Raw genomic sequence first — 24,163 nt, forward strand, 5'->3', positions numbered from 1 at the left:
TTTCAAGTGTTTTGGTGATGGTGGTGGTGTTTTAAAATTTACTTTGTAGTTACTGTGCATATTGTTTTCCTGGTTTTGCCTACTTCACTTTGTATCAGTTCATTTAAATCTTCTCATGTTTCTCTGTATTCTTCATAGGTTTTTTTCTTTTTTAAAAAATTTTATTATTTTTTCAGTTATTAAGTACTAATTCCATTTTTGGATGTAACCATTATACTTCTGTAATACAGGGGTTCTCTATCTTGCTCTCTTTTTCTTTACAGTGGGTGGGGAAAAGTGAGAGAGGAAAAAATAAATATTACATTTCCTTCCTAGGATTCTAGGGATACTGATGAGGAGTTGGGGATGATTCTTTAATGTCCTAAGATCAGATCCTTGTTGATGTACTTCTTCCAGATTGAGAATCATTTAGTCAGCTTGTTTTAAGTAGATTTTTGAAAGGAGTATTTACTAAGGATGTAAAACATCCCCTCCAGAAGTCTATGATACATCCTCCCATGAGTATACCCAGAATCCAGAAGAAAGTGACACTCAAGTTTAGAGAGCGTATGTGGCAAAGGGACAACTTACAGTTGCTAAAAAACAAACCAACAAAAAACCAAACCCTTTTCTCTCATTTATGGGATGCTCAGATGAATCTATAACAATTCTATCCTCTCAGTGACTCTCAGTGCAGATGCTGCTGTCAGATAATCCAAGGATACCCCTAAGACATTGAGGGGAGAATGGGAAGACCAAAACCCTCTGGACTCTTTGAAATATGCAGGGTTATCCTCAGACCATACTAAGGGAGAGAGAGAGAAAAGATCTGGCCATGGCCAAAGGCCTCTCCTTTCTTCTAATCAGCTCCTCCATAGGAGTTTTACTGAAAACCCATGCTTGTTCTAATGTGTGGAATGACCTGCCATTTGATAGAACTCCCTGATTCCAGCCAATTTGATGTTTTTGTACAGGACCTGGAGGAAAGGATGAAATCTGTCTGCAAATCAGAACAGATTTCAAACACTTTTCTTATTTAGTCTAAGCTTTAAAATGGAGATTGATTGACTAAGCATTTTAAACTCCACCATGATAGCCCAGATTCATAAGAAGATTGATAATATACAGGCAAAGAAGTTACAAATTCGTCAAAGCCTTTACAACCTACAAATCTTTAACCACAATATACATTACCCACAGAGGCTGTCTAGCTAAGATTAGATAAACATAAATTCATAGCTTATACAGTCAACATGGTCATATGACTTCCTCCAGCACGGTTCAGCAATATGTGAGTCAGGCTACAGAAGACAGATGGTGAGAATCACTCAGGGTTGGGGTTCACATCAATGTGAGCCATAATTGGTACACAGAGCAAGAAGTTCAAAAGTTCAGTAGCAGAGTGGCTGGTTAACAATATAGTCAAGACTGGGAAGGTAAGAAAATAAGGTCAAATTAGGAGTAATGCCCCTGGAAAAGTAGAGAAGGATAGTCATTAGAGGTTGTGAAGTAAGAATGGGTGTGGGAGGCATGAGGCATAAAAAGAGATGGGACAAGGACACAGTGGATTTTAGGGGATTGTGGTCATAGATAGGGTGCCCAGTCCAATCTACTGCCTCAGCTCAATCTTCCACATACCTGGGGCATAACTGATTCTCTCATCCAGTTACTGGATGTTTCCTGGTGAAGTAAAAATTGCCATCATCTGCTATCCGTGGTGGCAGAGGCCTCTCAAGTTGATTAAGGAACTTGCCGCATTATTGTGGAGTTGTAGGAAACTTTCTTTCTACAGATTTTGTTATTATAACTTAAGGCAGCTAGATGGCACAGTGGATAGAGCACCAGGCCTGGAGTCAGGAAGATTCCTTTTTCTGAGTTCAAATCCAGCCTCAGACTAGCTGTGTGATTCTGGACAAGTCACTTACTCCTGTTTGCCTTGGTTTCCTCAAAATGAGCTGGAAAAGGAAATGACAAAGCACTCTAGTATCTTGGTCAAGAAAACCCCAAATGGGGTCATGAAGTGTTGGAAACAACTGAGAAATAACAACAAATGTTTTCATTGGTGTAGGAAGTCCCAGGAAGGAAATTTCCTATACTGAGGCAGATTGGCAATCTCCTTATTGTTTTAGAAGGCACTTCATAAATCATGCAAAGTAGTATAAGCATCAAATCATAATCTCCAAAGTAACAAATTTTTAAGTTTTTTGATTTCAGGAGTGTAGAAGGCTAAGGGGAGTGCGAGTCCTGTGATCAAGGCCATAGCTGAGGCAAAGCCTGTTCCCATGGGGCTTGTGCTTACACAAACCCTGGCAGAAGCTCTCCATGACCCTGGAACCTGATGTTCCTGCAGATACTGATGTTCTTTGCAGAAAAGTTGCACTTGGGTCTGGGAACTTAGGAACTAGCTTCAGGAGCAAGATAAGCTTCGTTACTTGCTTTGGGCACAAGGATGTGGGTAAGTCATGAGATGGTGAAGTAATGGGATGAGCTCAGCCTGCACGTGATTGTGGTTACAGCCTTTAAAAACCCTGATTCTCAGCTGAATAAACGGAGTTGCCTTACATCCTGCCTCCCGCCTCATTCATTGTTTGTGAGATGAGGGTCTTGCTGGTCAAGACCCTCTACCCAAGGAGTTCCTAGGTGAAAGGAATCCTACAACCTGGTGCCCAACGTGGGGCTTGAAGAAGATCCCTCGTACCTTGTGAGGCCCCTCATCAATCAGACAAGGGAAGGCAATTCCAGAGGAGTGCAACTGGACCAATCACAAGAGAAGAAATCAGCTCATGGACCCTGAGACTCCAGAAGCAACCTGAAGGGGTAAGTATCCTTCGGTGAGGTAAGAAAAAAGTTTTCTTATCATGGGGCTGGCAGCTTCTGTCACAGACATGTCCAATATGGATACTTTCGTGAGGATCATATATAAGATCCTTAAGAAGCAAGACTGCACAGTGCAGCTTACAAAGATAAGACAGTTTATAGAGACAGTACAAGTGGCATCCCCCTGGGTCATCCAGAGACCTCCAGTAACATTGGAGACTTGGATAATAGTAGGAGAGCAATTGACAGAATATGACCTCTCTAACCCTGGGAAGGTTGATCCAGGAACCTTTTTTATGTACAATCTTATAAAGATGGGGTTAGAGGAAGAACAGGGAGGAAGTAGTCGGCCACCTTGTACCTTTTCGCTGAGACAGTGTCAAGGTAAGGGGGAGACTCGAGCCACACTTTCCTTTCACTTGAGTTTCATTCAGGCACTAGCAACTTATTTCAGCAGGCTTACTGGGAGGTGTGTTAGTGTTCCGGAGACAGCGATAGCATCTCTGAAGCCCCAGAAGCAGGGGACAAACACAATTCAAGGAAAAGGATCACGAATCTCAATAAGGGCGATTTTTGTTGTAAATACTTTACCAGTTGTAGATATCTCATCAGGCTGAACTGAACTGGCTAGCAGTCTCAAGGCCAGTTGGCTAAATTGAGCTAGCTAGCAGTCTCAAGGCCAATTGAACAAAAAGTAGCTTTAATACAAGGACATTTGGCAAAAGGAAAGTAAAGATGGGAGAAGCACCTTTTGGGTGGAAAAGATACTCTCTACCATTGTTTCTAGTTTTATTGCTTTGTTATTGCTATTGTGCCTTTTACCTTTTATTTTAAAAATGTTTTTCAAGGCTCTAAGCAATGCATTGACCAACATACACCATGCTATGTGGAAAGCCCACTTTACCAAAAACACGATGGGAGAATTGTAGGCAGCCAGGAACTCTCAGATGCCATTGTAGGACCACACCCAAGGTGCCTGCAACTGATAGTGCCTGAGGCAGGACCACCGCCCTTGTTTTCTTCCTGGAGTTTAGGGTAAGTGGGTAACCACTAGCTGGACATGGGGCACTGAATGATTGGAGAATTTCACTCTTATTCGGATTCATACAAAGTCAAGGATGTTTTATCCTGTCATATTTGGTATGTCTCATCAGTCTCTTACTATTACCAACATGAGATTCCATTTTGCATTTTTACTAAAGCATTTTGTGGTATCTAGGAATTCTGTAATAATTAAGACTTTGGTTTGTTTGAATACTTTAGGAATTCTTATTACTTGAGGACATTGTTGTACCAACTAAATTTTAATGAATTTTAATTTTAAAAAGGCTTATTGTTTCACAGTGACAAAAACACTATCATTGTAACAGGTTTCAACTAATTTTCTTTATAAATGTTTAGTGACTCAAAATCGGGATAAAATTTACACTGTTTTAAAGGAAGAAGACATATTTCTGGAAGAACCAAACCAACTAAAATTTTCATTTTGCAAGATAAGGCATTATGAAGCAGAAAAGATCTTGCTGTTTTGATAAGCAACAGTTGAAATTCATGTATGAATGTATTCTCAACTTCATTTCTACGAGTTTTTCTTCCAGAATGAATATTATCTAGAAAAAGATAAACACGTCTGTGAAACATCAATGAAAATCTATTCAGTTGTGAATTTCAAGTTAGGAACCTGTTTTGTGTAAGGCCATACAGCTATGCTAGTGAAGAGTAATAACTTGTGAGCTATCCTGTTTATGGTAGAAAGATTGAGGACGGTGAAGCAGTCTGCATGATGGGTTCAAAGGATTTGGGTACATAAAAGGTTTGATTGAAACTATGGAAAGCAGATAGGAAGTTGGGGCAAATGGGGGTCATCAAAGCCCCTCCGATCCCCAGATTGTTGCTCTGGGTACTTTTGTGTCAGTCTCAGAGAGTTTAAGTATGTCGAGAAAGTGTAGGGAAGTATTTTCAGACAACAGCAAAATGATGTAACTACCATTTTTAACTCCTTCTGGTCATTTTTTCCCTTTGTTTGCTTAACCTCCTTGCCAGATTTGTCTCCTCCAGGTTTAGTGTCTTCCACTATGAAGATGACTGTTCTGGCTGTATATGACCTACTGTTCATGACCCATCACCCTCTGGACCACTAAGATCTCTCCAGGGAGAGAGGCAGGGACAGCTCTACGTCCACTCTCAGCAAGGAGCAGTTGCAGAAACCGAGACCTTCATCCCTTACCCCAAAAGATTTGGGTTTCATCCATTTAAAAAGGGGGGGGGGAATGATAGGGTGTTTGGATGCATTTACTTGGGCCCTAATGCTAAAATCACATTTAAAAATCATATTTCTCTCTAGCCTTAAAATACTACCTCAGGCAGTTTCTCCCTCAAGGACACAGCCTGCCCTAGCAACAACCGTTATCTCCCTTCCTCCTGTAGTAGTCAGCTGCACATATAGAACTCAACTGCCAGCTATGTACTGAATTGACTACGTACTGGGTCATAATGACATTTACTATTCACTGATCAGTTGTGTATCCTAGACTCAGACACATCTATATTCTCAATTTTTCTTTGAATGTCACCCTAGATATCACTTCTCTTTATATTATGATGGAACAAATAGAAAATATCCCCCAACTTGGGATTGACTGCATTTATCTATCAGGATCCCCGCTCATTAGGCCACCACTCCTTCCTTGCAAAGACCAAACAATAGATAGGGTAGACACACCACCATGGGATATGAAGGAAGGGTATATGTTATAAATGGTATAAATTGTACTATATCTCAATGTATCAATCCTCAATCAGACTCATTTGCAATGATTGTACAACAACCCACATATGCTATGTTCCCTGTTAAAGTAAACCATACTTGGTATCAAACTCAAGAGTATGCATTACCTACAGAAGAGACGGTGCAACATCTGGCTGTTAAGATGAGGCAAAAACCATGTATTAGCTGTGTTGTGATGGGAGTTACAATGCTTGTTTCTTTACATCTGCTATGGCCTTAGGAATGCTAGTTAGCAATATGCAAAATGCACAATATGTAGAAGAATTAGCGAGAAATGTGGGCAGAGGGTTTGAGCCCCAATCCAAAATTGATCTACAAATGTATAAAGAACTCAATGTCCTAAAAGATACCATTGAGGCCATAAGAGATGACCTGGACATCCTAGAAGCATGATTAGCCAGGAAGTGCAATTATAGATATAACTTCTTTTGTGTAACTCCAGGGAAGTATAATAGTAGTAATTATAACTGGACAAATATCAGAAATCACCTCAATGGAATATGGGAAAACAGTTCGATGGCATTGGATATTGATATGCTCCATAAATTAGCCATAGACATTAATAAGGCTGCGGAAGAAGAGCTGAATCCACATATGACAGCTGAAGAAATATGGAAATGGTTCAGAAACGTAAATCCCCTCGAATCATCTGTACATTGACTCATGTCCATGATACCCTTGCTTGTAACAGTTCTCTTATTACTCCTTTGTGGGCCTCCCATTGTGATGTTTGTCTATTCCCAGATGACTGCTTTCATACCCACCTTCATTATCTGCATTTACAAAAAAAAGGGGGGGAGATGTAGAGGGCTAAAGGGAGTGCGAGTCCTGTAATCAAGGCCATAGCTGAGGCAAAGCCTGTTCCCATGGGACTTGTGCTTACACAAACCCTGGCAGAAGCTCTCCATGACCCTGGAACCTGATGTTCCTGCAGATACTGATGTTCTTTGCAGAAAAGTTGCACTTGGGTCTGGGAACTTAGGAACTAGCTTCAGGAGCAAGATAAGCTTCGTTACTTGCTTTGAGCACAAGGATGTGGGTAAGTCATGAGATGGTGAAGTAATGGGATGAGCTCAGCCTGCACGTGATTGTGGTTACAGCCTTTAAAAACCCTGATTCTCAGCTGAATAAACGGAGTTGCCTTACATCCTGCCTCCCGCCTCATTCATTGCTTCTGAGATGAGGGTCTTGCTGGTCAAGACCCTCTACCCAAGGAGTTCCTTGGTAAAAGGAATCCTACACAGGAGGAGGAAACTGAGGCCTAAAGGGGTTATGTGATACGTCCAGGGTAACACTCATACAAAATCAAATTTCAAACCTAGATCTTCTGGTGCCAAATCCAAGTCTTTTTCATATACCACATATTAAAAAACTGTAGACCCTGACTATCCACAAAAGCAAACTCTCATGGGTGCCCTGAATGACAGAGAAATCTATCCAGGCATCACCTCAGATCATACAGGTTTTCAAGTGAAGCCAGCCTGGCCCACCCTTACACTGGGGACAATCTGAGATCATCCAGTTGACAACCTCAGTCCTAAACAGTAAGGGACCTCAACGCAGGTCCCTAATGCTAATAGAATACATTTGAAAGATGTCAAACAAATAACATTCTGCCAAGGCAGACCAAGGGGTAGAGGAGCAATGAGAAAACCAGATTTGGGTGTTGAGGCCTCCACCTTCAGGATCTCAGTGTTCAGAGAAAGAATCCAGAGAGCCCCCACCTCCCTGTGGGCATTCATGACTCAAACAATGTCCATCTCATTAGCAGATGACTTTCTTAAGTGTTGATTACTTATTGAGAGTCTTGAGACAAGCTTATTTATCTTTTCCCTTATAAATAGGCTGTCTTAGAGCACCAAGGTATCTCCCCGAGGTCTTCATAGCAACTTGTTTCCAAGTTCTTTAGCTCTGTAATTTGGAGGCTAAGCTTTCCCAGGGAGAGTCCAAATGAGACACAGACAGTATGGTGCCAGGGAAAGACATCTGGGTTTGGAGTCAGATCGAAGCTTGAATCTTTGCCCTGACCCTTGTTATCTGGGTGACTTCGGGTATGTTACAAAAGAAGCCATAGTCTCCAGCCTCAAGGAAATCCTAGATCTAGTCAAGATCTCTAACCTTTCAATGTCCTGGTCCCCTTTGGTGGGGTGGTAAAGCCTATGGACCTCTTCTCAGACTCACGCTTTGTAGCCTACATTCAACACATAAGGTAATGATAAATTTCAGTTAGAGGTTACTAAAAATATAGATATAATTTTTTTCCCACACATATCCACAGACCTCCTGAAATCTCCCCATGGACCCCAAGTTAAGAATCCCTTATTTAGAGCTAGGAGAGACTTGAACTAGTAGGACAAGGGACCTCAGAGGTCCAATCCCCTCATTTGACTGAGAAGGAAACTGATGACCAGGAAGTAAAGTTCCTTAGTGAATACTTGTTGAGTCTAGGAATCAAAAGGGAAAGACCATGCATACGGAGTAGGAAGACATCTCAAAAGTCATCTAGTCTAACCTCCTCATTTTACAGATAAGGAAATTGAGGCCCAGGGAGTTATTGATTTGCCCAAGGTCATAGTAATAGTAAGGGAAATAGAGGATCCCATGGTAGAGACAGCTTCAGATGTGGAGTTCAACCAGTGTGTCCTTGGGTATGTTCATCCAAGTGTGTGAACAATTAAGCTCTTTGAGCCTCAGTTGCCTTATCTGTAACAGGAAGTTGGAGTAGACCTCCAAGGCCCAATCTATGGTCCTACTTAGTACTAACCATATCTTATAATTTTCTATAAAACTATTAGGCTTACAAAGTACTTTCCATACTGTAGTGAGCACAAGTCTTACTTCCATGTGCATTTTACAGATGAGAAAGTGATGCAGTGACTTCCTTAAGGTCACACAGTTGATAAAGGTCAGAGCTGGAATTCTAGCCTAGCTTTTCCCACTACACCAACCTGTTGTGCCACAAGGCTAGGCTCACCTCATAAAAGACAACACTAAAGAAGGTGGTACAGTGGATAAAGTGCTGGGCCTGGAGTTGGACAGACCTGAGTTCAAATCCAGCCTCAGACACTTACTAGCTGTGTGACCCTGGGCAAGTCGCTTAACCCAGTTTGCCTTAGTTTCTTCATCTGTAAAAAGAGTTGGAGAAGGAAATGGCTAACTGCTCCAGTATCTCTACCAAGAGAAGCCCGAGTGGGATCATAAAGAGTCAAGTGTGACTGAAACAATTGAAGAAGCAAATATGACAAAAGTATATGTTCAGATTTCATAGGAGAGGAGACTGAAAGCCAGGAGACCTGTTTAAAAGACTACTGTAGTCCAAGCCAGAGGAGAAAAGGGCCTGAACTATAGTGGTATAAATGGAAAAGATAGAAGAAGTACTGGGAAAGAGTTGACCCAAGAAGTTTGGCTTCTCCATAGTAGCCAGGAATCCCTCCTCTGGATATTGGAGGCTTGGTCTAGGGTACTGCTCCATCCCTGCCTTCTTGTCTTCATGTAGGTCCTGGCTTGGCCCCCAGCCTTCCAACTCTATTTCCTGCTTTCTCTGGAGTTATATGGTCCCCTCCTCTCTTAGAGGCTTTGTGATTGCTGGATTAACATGGCTCCCTAGAGAGTCTTCAGGGCCAAGGTAGACCTTCAGGGAATTAGAGTATCAGGGAATCAGGAAAACATATGGGCCCCAGAAGAGGAGCCCATCAAGATCTTCCTGGAAACACCTTATACTTACACATAAATATAAGTTATGTGAACTGTTATAGACAGTTAAATTAGAGTTCAGGTTAAAAATATATATTTAACACAAAAAAAGAAATGAAGAATAATGGATCTGTAAATTTACTAATAAATAAAACATTTAAGACAATTAAGGAACAATTAAAAATGAGAGAAAGTGGGAGAATCTGGTAATCTCAAAGGCAAAATCTCTACCTATGACAAAAAGGGAATTAAACCTCAGAGAATTATAAGAATAAGTAGCCTAAACATAAATATAACCTATTTCATTAACTAGTTTTTAGTAGTTGAAATGGTTTAGTGGCCATTCAAATAGATTTCACTCTTTTCAGACAAGATCTACAACAATAAAAAGAAAAATTGCCCTCCTTCAAAATAGAATTAAATACTTCAATAAATGTAAATGGATGAAATTCCCCTATTGAAAAGAATTAAAATAATTTTCATATCTAAGACAATACTAATAAAATAACAAGAACTAAATAAAATCATACTGAGATTTTAATGGGAAAAATAAATTTTGCAAAAATATTAAAGGGTACACTAAAAAAAGAAAAAAGAACTAATGAAAGTGATGATGGTATAGTGAACAGAGTGCTGGACTGAGTCAGGGAAACCTCAGTTTGAATCCTGCTTCAGACACTTATTAGCTTCGTGACCTGGCCAAGTCAATTAACCTCTTTGTTTCCTCATCTATAAAAGGAATGAGCTGAAGATCTCTGAGATTTATCTTAGTTCTAAAGCTATAATCCCATAATATTAAGGCATACTACAAAATAATTATCACCAAAGATATCTGGTTGGACCAAATATCTCAGATTTGGATCTGGTATCCAAGCTGTATAAGTAACTATATTGTTATATACAAGTTATATACAACTGTATAGCTACATATGAGCTTTATAAGAAAAATAGAAGGACAAAAGCCTCTCCCTGATAGATGAGTAACGAGGACTTAAGATGTTGACATGAAAACTTATAGAGGAGTCCAGCTCTCCCAACACAAGCCCCAGCAAGTCTTTGGAGAGGATCCCACACTCAGCAATCATAAAGAAAACAGAAGAGAAATAAAAGTCAGCTGCTCCAGAACTGCACAGGGATGGTCAGAAGTCAGGGGAGGATAGAAACTAGGTTGCATCAGGTAGGCATTGAAAGTCACTATAAACAGATCTGAAACTTGTGAATGATAGATGTCCACTGGTCGCCTACTGAAAGTTGTTGTTTGTCCTTCATTCTTGAGGAGAACCATGACATCAGGGAGGTGATGCCATGACTTACAAGTGGATTGGATTCAAGTGAGGGAGGGATGTGCAAAGTCACCAACCTGACTTTCCCCTCCAGAGCCATCTGGATCCAGTGGCAAGATTATAGATTAGGATGACTGGAGATGATCCTCCCTCCTGAAAGAAACTTAAAGGGAAAACACCCAGGAATGTCATAGCCAAAATTCATATATTCCATGTCAAATAAAAAAGTACTCTAAATGCTCAGAAAGAAAGAACAGAAATATGAAAGAACCACAGTCAGTATCACAAAAGACTCTGCTAGAACTATGATAAAGGAGATGAAATCTTAGAACAGGATATTTTGAAAGGCAAAAGATAAAAACTTACAACCAAGAATAATTTACCTTGTAAAGCTGAGTATACTTCAGGGGGAAATGATTAATAATTAAGTGAATAAATGACATTCAAACATTCCTGATAAAAAAGACCAAAACTGAATAAAAACTTTGAAATGAAAACAGTAAAGAAAAAACTAGCGAGAAAGGTAAATTCTTTTGAGCAATTGGAAGGAACTAAATGATGAAAGTTTTACATTTGTAACAGGTAAAGAAGAAACATATATCCCTTCAAAAGGTCACAATCTACCTAGGACACAAGGGAGTTAAGAAAAATATAAAAACATAGCCTGATTATGGCTTTGCTTTGCTTTATTTTTGGTCTTTTTTGGTTGGTTTAAGAAACAAAATAGGGGGCGGAGCCAAGATGGCGGAGTGAAAGCAACGACTCACCTAAGCTCCTGGAAAAACTCCTCTGGATATCTCTGGGGGGAGAGTCTGACCAGACTTTGGAGGTGTAGAATCCAGTGGGTGACGGACTTTGACGGATTCGGAGCCCAGGCTGGACCGGAGGGTCCACGGGAGGGATCTGTTCCGCTGGGGTAAGACCCCGGTGCACAGCGCAGCGCAGTCTGCGCGGCAGGGCGGAGGGGACCAGAGGAGCCCGAGAGTGGTGGGCGAGACCAGCGGAGCAGGAGATAAGCCAGGCCGAGCAGGTGAGAGCTGCTGAGTGCCAGACATCAGCGCAGCAACCCTTGAAATCTTCAGCCTGAAGACGGACTTCGGTGGGTCACTACCTGAACTTCCAGGAACTGGGATGGCAGAGTGATCAGTAAGTGCTCTCTCCTCCCCCCTGATGACCATGAGGGAACCATAAAATTCTTCCCCAGATTAATCCTGGATCAGCGGGAACAGCAGAAGGGGGCGGGTGGTCTCATAACACCAGAGGCTGGAAAAGTGGCAAAGGGGGATTCTTCCTACGGTAGCGGAGACGGCTGGAGGGACAGACGACCCAGGGCAGAGAAAATTCGCACTGAGACCCAGGCAAGCCTCAGAGCCGGGAGACGAGCCCAAGGAGGGGCGGGAACACGCGTTAGCTTCTAGGCGTGCCCCAGCCCTCCAGGGGAAAAGGGAAGACAATAGGGAAGCTGGGATCACCATCCCCTGACCTTGCCTTTGCCTCAAGTCAGCTGAGGAGATATCCTGAGGACAGACCACCCCTCCCACATACCTAACAAGCTAACCCCAGGGTTGATCGGGGAAACAAAAAACAAAAGCCTGCTTTTAGCCTAGACACACATCAGCTCAACTTAAAGATCTGTACCTTCTGACTGAAAGAACCAAAAGCTACAACACTCAGCCAACATCATGAATCGGAAAAAGCAGACAAAAAGTGAAAAAACCATAGAATCTTTCTATGGGGATAAGGACCAAAACACAAACACCAAAGAGGTTAGAGCTGAGACTGTACTTCCATCTGAAACCTCAGATGGGACTATGAATTTCTCGCAAGCACAACTAGATTACCTGGAACGTCTGAAGAAGGATATAAAAGAAAAACTGGCCAATGATTTTAAAACTATAAAAAAAGAATTCACTGATGAGAACATCACCCTGAAAAAGAAAATTGAAGAAATGGAAAAGGAAGTTCAAAAATTAACTGGAGAGAATAATTCCCTAAAAGGAAGAGCTAATCAAATGGAAAAGGAAACCCAAAACCTAATTGGGAAAATTGATCAGATGGAAAAGGAAACCCAAAACCTAACTGGAAAAATTGGTCGAATGGAAAAAGAAGTACAAAAATTAAATGGAGAAAATAGCTCCTTAAAGGGAAAAATTGGTCAGATGGAAAAGGAGATGGAAAAGCTAACTGAAGAAAACACTACGATGAAGATTAGAATTGGGCAAGTAGAAACTAATGACTCAATGAGGCAACAAGAATCAGTCAAACAAAATCTAAAGAATGAAAAGATAGAAGAAAATGTAAAATATTTAATTGGAAAAACAACTGACCTGGAAAATAGATCCAGGAGAGAAAATCTAAGAATTATTGGCCTGCCAGAAACCCATGATGAAGAAAAGAGTCTGGACAATATCTTCCAGGAAATCATCAAGGAAAACTGTCCAGAAGTACTAGACTCAGAGGGCAAAATAGTCATCGAAAGAATCCACCGTTCCCCTCCCGAAAGGGATCCCAAACTCAAAACCCCAAGAAATATAGTTGCCAAATTCCAGAGCTGTCAAGTGAAGGAGAAAATACTACAAGCAGCCAGAAAGAAACAATTCAAATATCAAGGACACACAGTCAGGATCACACAGGACCTTGCAGCTTCTACATTAAAAGATCGAAAGAATTGGAACCCAATATTCCGTAAGGCAAAGGAGTTGAGACTTCAACCAAGGATCAACTACCCAGCAAAGTTCAGCATAACATTTCAGGCAAGGAGAAAGTCATTCAACGAAATAAGGGATTTCCAGAGCTTCCTGACCAAAACACCAGAACTCAATAGACAATTTGATCTTCAAATGCAGGTCTCCAGAGAATCATAAAAAGGTAAACAGAGGGGAAAAAACAAAAACAAAAACTTGCTACTCAATTAGGGCAAACTGTTTACCTCCCTATAAGGGAAGATGATACCTGTTAATCTTGAGAACTGTGCAGCTATTATGATAAAAGGGATATATGTAGAGGGAACGGGCATAAAGTAAATGATGTCATGTCAAAAATATGATTTAAGTATGAGAAGGGAATGTAATAGGAGGTGTGGAAAGGGGGAAGCAGAAAATGGCAAATTATATCACAGGAAGAAGTACAAAACTATAGTAGAGGGAAGGAGGGGAGGGAGATGAGCATTGTTTGAGAGGTACTCTCATCTGATTTGTTCAAAGGAGGGAACAATAATCTTAAGTAGATAATCCTAACTAGCTCTATAGGTAGTAGGAGGGGAAGGGGGAAGAAAGGGGAGGGTGGCTAAAAGGGAGGAAAGAAGCAATAAGAGTAAAGGGGACTAAAAGGGAGGGGGGTCAAAAGAAGGAGGGGAAGGCTGCAGGAGGAGGGGGAGAAAAGTGAATACTATTGAGGAGGGGCAGGGAGACGGGAGAGCTAAAAGCACAAATGGTGGGAAAGAGGGTGGAGGGAAATACACAGATTGTAATCATAACTGTGAATGTGAATGGGATGAACTCTCCCATAAAATGGAGACGGATAGCAGAATGGATTAAAAGCCATAATCCAACAATATGCTGCTTACAAGAAACACATTTGAAACGGGGGGATACACATAGGATAAAGGTCAAAGGATGGAGCAGAATATATTGTGCTTCAGCTCATGTAAGAAAGGCAGGAGTAGCAATCCTAATCTCAGACAAAGCAAAAGCAGAAATAGATCTAATCAAAAGGGATAGGGATGGAAACTATATCCTGCTAAAAGGCACCATAGACAATGAAGCAATATCATTACTAAACATGTATGCTCCAAGTGGTATAGCATCCAGATTCTTAGAGGAGAGGTTGGGGGAGTTGAAGGAAGAAATTGATAGCAAAACTATACTAGTGGGGGACCTCAACCTCCCCCTCTCTGAACTCGATAAATCCAACCTCAAAATAAACAAGAAAGAGGTTAAGGAGGTAAATAAAACTCTGGATAAGGTAGATATGATAGATCTTTGGAGAAAATTAAATGGGAATAGAAAGGAATATACTTTTTTCTCAGTGGTACATGGAACATTTACAAAAATTGACCATGTACTAGGACATAAAAATCTCACAATCCAGTGCAGAAAGGTAGAGATAATCAATGCATCCTTTTCAGATCATAATGCATTAAAAATTACATGTAATAAAAGGCCATGGAAAGAGAAACCAAAAATCAATTGGAAACTAAATAATCTAATTCTAAAGAAGGGTTGGGTTAAAGAAGAAATCATAGAAACAATCAACAATTTCATTCGAGAGAATGACAATAGTGAGACAACATACCAAAACTTATGGGATACTGCAAAAGCAGTTATTAGGGGAAGTTTTATATCTCTGAATGCTTACATAAATAAAATAGAGAAAGAGGAGATCAATGACTTAGGCTTGCAGTTGAAAAAGCTAGAAAAAGAACAAATTGAAAATCCCCAAGTAAATACCAAATTAGAAATACTGAAAACCAAAGGAGAGATTAATAAAATTGAAATTAAGAAAACTATTGAATTAATAAATAAAACCAATAGTTGGTTTTATGAAAAAACTAATAAAATTGATAAACCTTTGGTCAATCTGATTAAAAAAAAGAAAGAAGAAAACCAAATTACTAATATTAAAAATGAAAGGGGTGAACTCACCTCCAATGAGGAGGAAATTAAAACAATAATTAGAAACTACTTTGCCCAACTTTATGCCCACAAATTCGATAATCTAAACGAGATGGATGAATATTTTAAAAAATACAAATTGCCCAGATTAACAGAAGAGGAAGTTGAATACTTAAACAACCCCATCTCAGAAAAAGAAATTGAACAAGCCATCAATGAACTCCCTAGGAAAAAATCTCCAGGGCCAGATGGATTCACAAGTGAATTCTATCAAACATTTAAAGAACAGTTAATTCCAATACTACATACACTATTCTTGAAAATTGGGGAAGAAGGAGTCCTCCCAAATTCTTTCTATGATACAAATATGGTTTTGATACCCAAACCAGGAAGAGACAAAGCAGAGAAAGAAAATTATAGACCAATTTCCCTAACGAATATAGATGCAAAAATTTTAAATAAGATTCTAGCAAAATGAATACAGCATCTTATCACGAGATTAATACATTATGATCAGGTAGGATTCATACCAGGACTACAGGGCTGGTTCAATATTAGGAAAACTATTAGCATTATCGATCACATCAACAACAAAGCTAACAAAAACCACATGATTATCTCAATAGATGCAGAAAAAGCTTTTGACAAAATACAACATCCATTCCTACTAAAAACATTGGAGAATGTAGGAATAAAGGGAACTTTCCATAAAATAATAAGCAGTATCTATCTAAAACCTTCAGCAAACATTATATGCAATGGGGATAAGCTAGATGCATTCCCAATAAGATCAGGGGTGAAACAAGGTTGTCCATTATCACCACTATTATTTAATATGGTACTAGAAATGTTAGCTGTAGCAATTAGACAAGATAAAGATATCCAAGGAATTAAAATAGCCAAAGAAGAAACTAAGTTATCACTCTTTGCAGATGATATGATGATTTACCTAGAGAATCCCAGAGATTCAAGTAAAAAATTACTAGAATTAATAAACAACTTTGGCAAAGTTGCAGGGTACAAAATAAACCCACACAAATCTTCTGCATTCCTATATATTAGCAACAAAGTCCAACAGCAAGAGGTAGAAAGAGAAATCCCATTTAAAGTTAGGGTAGACAGTATAAAATACTTAGGAGTCTACCTGCCAAAACAAATCCAGGGATTATATGAACACAATTACAAGACACTTTTTGCACAAATAAAGTCAGATTTAAGTAAGTGGAAAAACATTAGTTGCTCATGGATAGGCCGTGCTAATATAATAAAAATGACAATTCTACCCAAATTAATATACTTATTTAGTGCCATACCAATTAAACTATCAGACAATTACTTTCTAGAGCTGGACAAAATAATATCAAAATTCATTTGGAAAAACAAAAGGTCCAGAATATCAAAGGGACTAATGAAAAGAAATGCTTGGGAAGGTGGCCTAGCGCTACCAGACCTCAAACTGTACTATAAAGCAGCAATTATCAAAACCACTTGGTATTGGCTAAGAAACAGAGAGGTAGACAAGTGGAATAGACTTGGCACTCAAGATGCAGTAGGCAAGGAATATAGCAACCTTCTGTTTGATAAACCCAAGGACCCCAGCTTCTGGGATAAGAACTCATTGTTTGACAAAAATTGCTGGGAAAACTGGATAACAGTGTGGCGGAAATTAGGCATAGACCCATACCTGACACCGTACACAAGAATAAAGTCCAAATGGGTACATGATTTAGGTATAAAGATTGATACCATGAATAAACTGGAGAAGCAAGGAATAGTTTATTTATCAGATCTATGGAGAAGGGAAGAATTCTTTACTAAAGGAGAGATAGAATGCATTATGAAATGCAAAATGGATAACTTTGATTACATTAAACTGAGAAGTTTTTGCACAACCAAACCCAATGTAACCAAAATCCGGAGGGATGTAGTAAATTGGGAAAGAATTTTTACAGCTAAGCTCGGGGATAAAGGCCTCATTTCTAGAATATATAAAGAACTGATCCAAATGTATAATCATACAAGTCATTCCCCAATTGATAAATGGTCAAAGGATATGAACAGGCAATTTTCAGAGGAAGAGGTTAAGGCTATCTATAATCATATGAAAAAATGCTCTAAATCACTATTGGTTAGAGAGATGCAAATCAAAACAACTCTGAGGTACCACATCACACCTATAAGATTGGCAAACATGACAGAACAAGAAAATGATAAATGCTGGAGAGGATGTGGGAAAGTTGGAACACTAATTCATTGTTGGTGGAGCTGCGAGCGCATCCAACCATTCTGGAAAGCAATTTGGAACTATGCCCAAAGGGCTACAAAAATGTGCATACCCTTTGACCCAGCAATATCGCTACTAGTACTATATCCCCAAGAGATCATAAAAATGGGAAAGGGTCCCACATGTACAAAAATATTTATAGCAGCACTCTATGTAGTTGCCAAAAACTGGAAGTCAAGGGGATGTCCATCAATTGGGGAATGGCTGAATAAATTATGGTATATGAATGTAATGGAGTACTATTGTGCCATAAGAAATGATGAACAAGAAGACTTCAGAGAGGCCTGGAAGGACTTATATGACCTGATGCTGAGTGAAAGGAGCAGAACCAGGAGAACTTTATGCACAGCAACAACCACAGTGTGTGAGAGTTTTTTCTGGTAGACTTAGATTTTTGTAATAACACAAGAACTTCTTACCAAAAAAAAAAAAAAATCCCAATGGAGGATCTCAAGGCAAAATGCCTGCCACACTCAGAGAGAGAAATATGGAAGTCACTCACATATTGTAGCAGATCATGTTTGTGTATGTGTATGTGTTTGTGTATCATGTTCTGATTTGTTATACGATTTCTTTCATTTATCTTAGTCTGACTACATAGCATGACTATAGTAAAAATATACTCAATAGGAAAGTATATGTAGAATCTATACAGAATTGTATGCAGTCGTGGGGAGGGAGGGGGGGAGTGGGGAGTAGGTGGGGGGGATAAAATCACAATTGTATGGCAGTGATTGTTAAACATTACAAAATAAAATAAAAAAAAAAGAAACAAAATAAAAGGGTTGGGGGAGAAGAAATAAACTAGAGGGGAAATGAGGAATAAGGAGAATAATTTACTATTTCACATAATTACAGTTCAAGAGAAGAATTTATAAATAAGGAAGAAGAGGTTTATTCCTCTCATGAACCTCATTGTAATCTGAACCAGAAAAAAAGAAATTTGAACACACACACTTAAATACACACAAAGGGGGTTTAAGTAAACTCTTAAAGAAGAATTCAATTAAATATTAAACTCAATAGGTAAATAGGTAGGTGAAGGGGCAGGGTTTTAAAAGGGAGAGCAGAGTCATAGGCAAAACAAATTTCATGGGGTTGGGGGGAGGGTTGCAAAGGAAAATTAATGAGAGAAAGAATTATAGAAACCAAAGATTAAGGGCTGTAAAAGGTGAAGAGAGGAGTGGAAACAGGCTGTTTCAAATGTAGATCATTGGGGTAGATAAGATTTCTTCTCTTTCTCTACTTCCTTCTTATTTTCAATGAGGGGAAGGAGGGAAAGAGAGGAAAAAGTATAAGTGAAAATGATTAAGGGAAAGAAATAATTAATCTTAGACACAAAAATGAACAGAATAAATTCACTGAGCTAGCTCTGGTGATGTGTGCGTAAACCTCATAGTCAACATGTACATCCCTGGAAAGTATACTACCAAGGTAAGTGAATTTATCCACAGCATTCAAAACTTCTCCATATGTTGTAACTGAAGGTTCCACATATGGATGGTGTGGTGGTGGCTGATGGAGCACCTGTGTTTTTTTGGTGTTAATTATTAGGCCAAAATTAGCACAAGCAGCAGAGAATTGATCCATACTTTGTTGCATTTCAACTTCAGAGGCTGCATTGAGTGCACAATCATCTGGAAACAGAAAATCATGCACCAACACTCCCTCCACTTTGGTCTTGGCTTGTAGTCTTTTCAAATTGAAGAATTTACCATCAGTACGGTAGCTGACCTTAATGCCGTGTTCATCCTCATTGAAAGTATTTGACAACATGACTGAAAACATCATGCTAAAAAGCATGGGAGTAAGCACACAACCCTGTTTCACTCCATTGGTAACTGGGAAGGCAAGAGAGCATTGCCCACTATCCAGACCCCGGGCAAACATGCCATCATGAAATTGACGTACAATACTGATGAACTTCTCTGGGCAACTAAATTTTGACATAATTTTCCATAAGCCCTCACGGCTAACAGTGTCAAAGGCCTTGGTCAAATCTACAAACATTGTGTACAGACCTCTGTCCTGATCCTGGCATTTCTCCTGGAGCTGTTGGACAACAAACACCTTATCGACCATTCCTCGGCCCTTTCTGAAGTCACACTGGCTCTCAGGTACATGATCATTTTCAAGATGAAGGATCAGCCTATTAAAGAGGACTCTGGTAAGAATCTTGCCAACAATGACTAAGAGAGAGATCCCTTCCTGTGATTGTCACAGGACAATCTATTTCCTTTACCTTTATGGAGGAACTCTTGGAAGATAGCCTCCTCTTGCCATATAACCTGAAAAATTTCAGTCAGCTTTTGTATAAACAATGGGTCCCTTACCTTGCAAATCTCAGCTGGAACAGAATCAGCACCAGGTGATTTGCCACATGAAAGGAGCCTCATGGCATTCAGAACCTCTTCTTCTGTTGGAACTTAAGCGAGGGAAGGTCAGTGGTCTCAACACTGATTATGATGGTCTTTTGAGAACACTATGGAAGTGTTTAGCCCATTTCTCTAGGATCATATCCTTATCACTAATCAGTGTGGCTCCATCAGCCCTGAGTAGTTGAGATGCACCCTAAATAGCCTTCAGGGCATCATAAAAGTGCTTCAGATAGTTACTATCACCATAAAATTGAATTTCATCTGCCTTCTTGCTAAGCCAAGAGTCCTGCATCTCTCTAAGCTTTGTTTGTACCTTATTTTTGATAGTAGGAAATGCTGCCTTTAAAAAGGCACCTATAAAAGAGAAGAGAATGGCAGAATGGATTAAAAAATGACGTTAGACAATATATCGTTTACCTGAAATATATTTGACACATAAAAATCCAAACTTCCAGTAAATATGACTACATAAGTGGAGACACAATGCACAGCTCCCACATTTCTATTCCAGTAAAAACCTGAAGTTCATATAAGTCCAAAAAATGACAAAGAAATCCAGTGAAAAACTACAGTGACTTTTTCCATCTCACAACTGCACAAAAAGTCATCCAGAAGCCCATAGGAAATAGGAAGTTTAACGGCCACCAAAGCTAGTATCAGTCCGAGGGCAAGCAAACAAGCTTATAGCCTCTTAGCAGGACCAGAGATAGGACAATATAATCTTAAAGGCACTGTGTGCAGAGGCAGCAAGAATAGTGGACTACCCTAAGAAACTCTCAGGTAGTCAAATAATAAGTCATAGAAGCAACAGATCATTACACCAGAGACATCACAATGAGACAAAGTACTCTTAAGGAATTCTCTTGTTGATGAAAATATTTTGAGAGGTAAAGAAAGATCAATAAAACAGACATACAACCAGAAAAAGAAAAGAACAATAAAAAAGCCCAACTAAACACAAAGATAAAAATTCTGAAAATCAAAAAAGAAATAAAACAAAAAAATGTGGATTGATAAATCAAACTTGGGAACTAATTTTGAAAACTAGCAAAATATATGAAACTTTACATAATCTTTGTTTAGAAAAGAAAAACAAATTACCAATACTTAAAATGAAGAATTCACAATAAATGAAGAAGAAATAAAGGAAATTATTAGAAATAATTAGGCCCAATTACATGCCAACCAAATGAGTATCTTAAGTGAAATCTGTTAATATTTATAAAAACTTTAAATGTTCCATATTATCAGAAGAGAAAATAGAGAATATAAATAACTCAACCTAAGGTGGTGATGGTGATGGGGAATTAATAAGCCATAATGAAAACCCCAAAAGAAAACAGTTTCAGGACCAGATAGATTTATAAGAGAATTACAGCAAAAAATTTAAGAATAAGTATTTCCAATATTACATGTGTTCTTTACCACATTATGCAAAGAAGGGATTGTACGTTTTTTTAACATAGGATATATATGGTCCTGATACTTAAACCAGAGAGAAATAAAGCAGAGAAAAACTACAGATCAATATCCTCAATGAATATCAATGCAAAAATATTAAATAAAATATTAACAAAGAGATTACAATGCTGGATTTAAAAAAAGATCACACATGACAAGATTGGCTTTATACTAGAAATACAGGTTTGGTTCAATATTAAGAAGACTATACATATAATGGACTACATAAATAACAAAACAATAATTACATTAATATTAATAGATACAGAAAAGACCTTTCCAATAAGATACTATAGCTAGCATTTATATATCTTTATCAGATTATAGTGGTGATAATAGATATCCTTGCTTAATCCTTCATCTTATTCCTTTATGGTTTATTATTTCCCCATCACCACCACCACCACTTTAGGTTGGTTAGTTCTTCTTCTGTATTCAGAAAAAAAAAATTAATTGAAATAGTAGCTTTAGTAGAGTAGCAAGAAATAAGATATAACTAAAAATCAATGGCTTTTCTGTATGTTACCAACAAAACAAAGCAGGAATAGTTCCTTTTAAAATAATTACAGACTATTCCAGAACACCCAAGATGAAATATGCTATCCACCTCTTGTCAGAGTACAGATTGAAACATATTTTTTAGACATGACCAATTTGAAGATTTGTTTTGCTTGTCTGGATGCTTGTTACAAGGATTTTGTTTTTCTTTTTCTATTCCCAATGGAAGAGAGAGATGCAAGAGGAAAAAAAATGATTTTTATTGAATGATAGGATCAAGAGGAGAGGGCAGTGTAGAATGGAACTGGGTTTACCAGGGGGGCAAGACACGGAAGGGAGGAAAGTGTAGCTATTGCAGGGGTAATGACCTAAAAAAGAACTAAGAGGTTGAGAGATTCAAGGTCGTGGTCTGGACAAAGAACAGGTTTTGATATTGTAAGGCAGGGGGAGACATGGCATGACAATAGATCATGATCAGACTAAAAAAATTCTGAATTCATGAATGTGGAAGTGGGGTATTTATGCTTGATGGCAAGATCAAGGGTATGACCATCTTTGTATGTGGCTGAGTTTCATAGAGGTAGAGGAATAGGTCATATGAAATGAGTAAGATAAAAAAGTAACTTGTTTTATTAGTAAGTAACAATATTTATGTGGAAGTCCCCTAGTATGAGGATAGAAGTTGAAGAGGACAAGAAGACTGTGAGGTAGGCACTAAACTCATTGAGGAAACAAGAAGAATGTCTTTAAGGTCAGTAGACAATAGCTTACCACCATTTTGATTGGGTGATAGATATGGATGAAGTGAGCCTCAAAGAAAGAGAGGTTCCTGGTGATGATGGTAGAGGGAGAATCTGGAAGTGGCAAAGAGAAGCATGGAGTATACCAAATGCCCCACCTCAGCTACTAAGTCAGGGGAAAATGAATGGAAGTGCAGCCAACACTGGAAAGGAGACTGTATCATCAGAAGGAAGTCAGGTTTCTGTGAACACCAGAAAATAGAAGGAGTGGGAAAGGGAAAGATTTAAGATGAAAGCAAGTTTGCTGCTTATGAAGCAGGCATTCCAGAAAGCATAGTAGATGGGTGGATAGCTTTACAGTGGGATGTTGTGTATATATGGGGGTGGAGGGGAGAGTTTGGGTGGAAGGGAATGGGAATAAGAGAGTGGGCAGTGAAGGATGGAGAATGGGGAATGGAGTTAAACGATGGAGTTCAGAATCACTGGGATGGGGAGAGTGTGGCTACAGGGAAGTTTTTGTTAATCACTGAGGAATGAGTTTAGGGAGATTTTCTTTGTCCACAGGAGTTTGGCCTTAGGGTGGAGTCCACTTGGGTCCTCAGTCAGGTGAGGAAATAAGTTCTTGGAGCTGAAGCAGTGCTATTGCTCCCTTCATCCCAAGGCAGGAGACTAGGATGGAGACTTGATAGAATGACCTTTCTCTGACCTCATCAGAGATGTTCAAATAGAAAGGTGCTTCTTCTCTTCCTGTAGGACTTAATGGTATTGTTTCACAGATAACACACAGAAGGCACTGGAATTTTCAGGCTCCAGCCTCTAACAGGTTCACTCTTGACATGCTCAGACAGGCAGACATCTTTGAAGTAATTAATACAGCTTTATTCTAGTCTAGCCTTCTCAAATGGTTGCTGATAATGGGGGAACCAGCTGCGATAGCATTTCCTAATCGCCCTCCTCACAAGGGCAGGTGAGAAGGGGGGCAACTACCCCTGTGTCTGTAAGAGTCGATCGAGACAGGCACAGCTTGTGCACTCCCCTAAATCTCCTCAAGCCTTGATGAGGCATAGTCAAGGCACATACACAGATTCTCCTATGGGTTCCCTGTGGTTTCCCCCCCTCACTGACCAGTGCCCACTTGCTTTATAGGGCAACAGACAAAGAAAGTATCTTGCCAGCATTAAGCTCACAGGTTAACTTTAGCAAATCATCATTCTGTGCAAGCATAGTAAATATTACTTATGTCACCCCTATATCTTTACTGTGCAGCCTCAGTAAGACTACCCATCACTATGGTCCTAGGAATTACTATTTAGAATCCTTGATACTATTCTGGGAGTTATTATCTAACACCCAGAGACTAGACAATGCCAAGGCCACGGATCCTGAGAAACAACTCTAAATAGGATAACAAAATCCTACTTACATACAGGCATTTTCTCCTCGTCCACAAAAGCAAGAGATCAGTTCCATTTGTTTTTCTCACAAGAGGCTAGACACCCACCGTGAGGTAAGAGAGACTGATAATTTAATCCTAATTTAATAGTACTTGGAGTAAAACTCATTACTTGATGAAAATTAATGGAAAAATTGGGAATCAATTTGAGGAAATTGGGTTTAGAACAGTATCTC

The 24,163-nt window shown here is 39.3% G+C and overlaps 1 long non-coding RNA gene across 1 annotated transcript; it reads left to right on the forward strand.

The window, feature by feature from the left end:
- The first annotated feature begins 1,201 nt into the window (after window positions 1-1,201).
- Window positions 1,202-6,731, forward strand: LOC140534060 (uncharacterized). Its single transcript, XR_011977155.1, has 2 exons — window positions 1,202-2,796; window positions 3,645-6,731. It is a non-coding gene; the product is annotated as an uncharacterized lncRNA (long non-coding RNA).
- Window positions 6,732-24,163: the final 17,432 nt, after the last annotated feature.

Source organism: Notamacropus eugenii, chromosome 3 (assembly GCF_028372415.1).
Source record: "Notamacropus eugenii isolate mMacEug1 chromosome 3, mMacEug1.pri_v2, whole genome shotgun sequence".
In the NCBI taxonomy this organism is placed as follows: Eukaryota; Metazoa; Chordata; class Mammalia; order Diprotodontia; family Macropodidae; genus Notamacropus; species Notamacropus eugenii.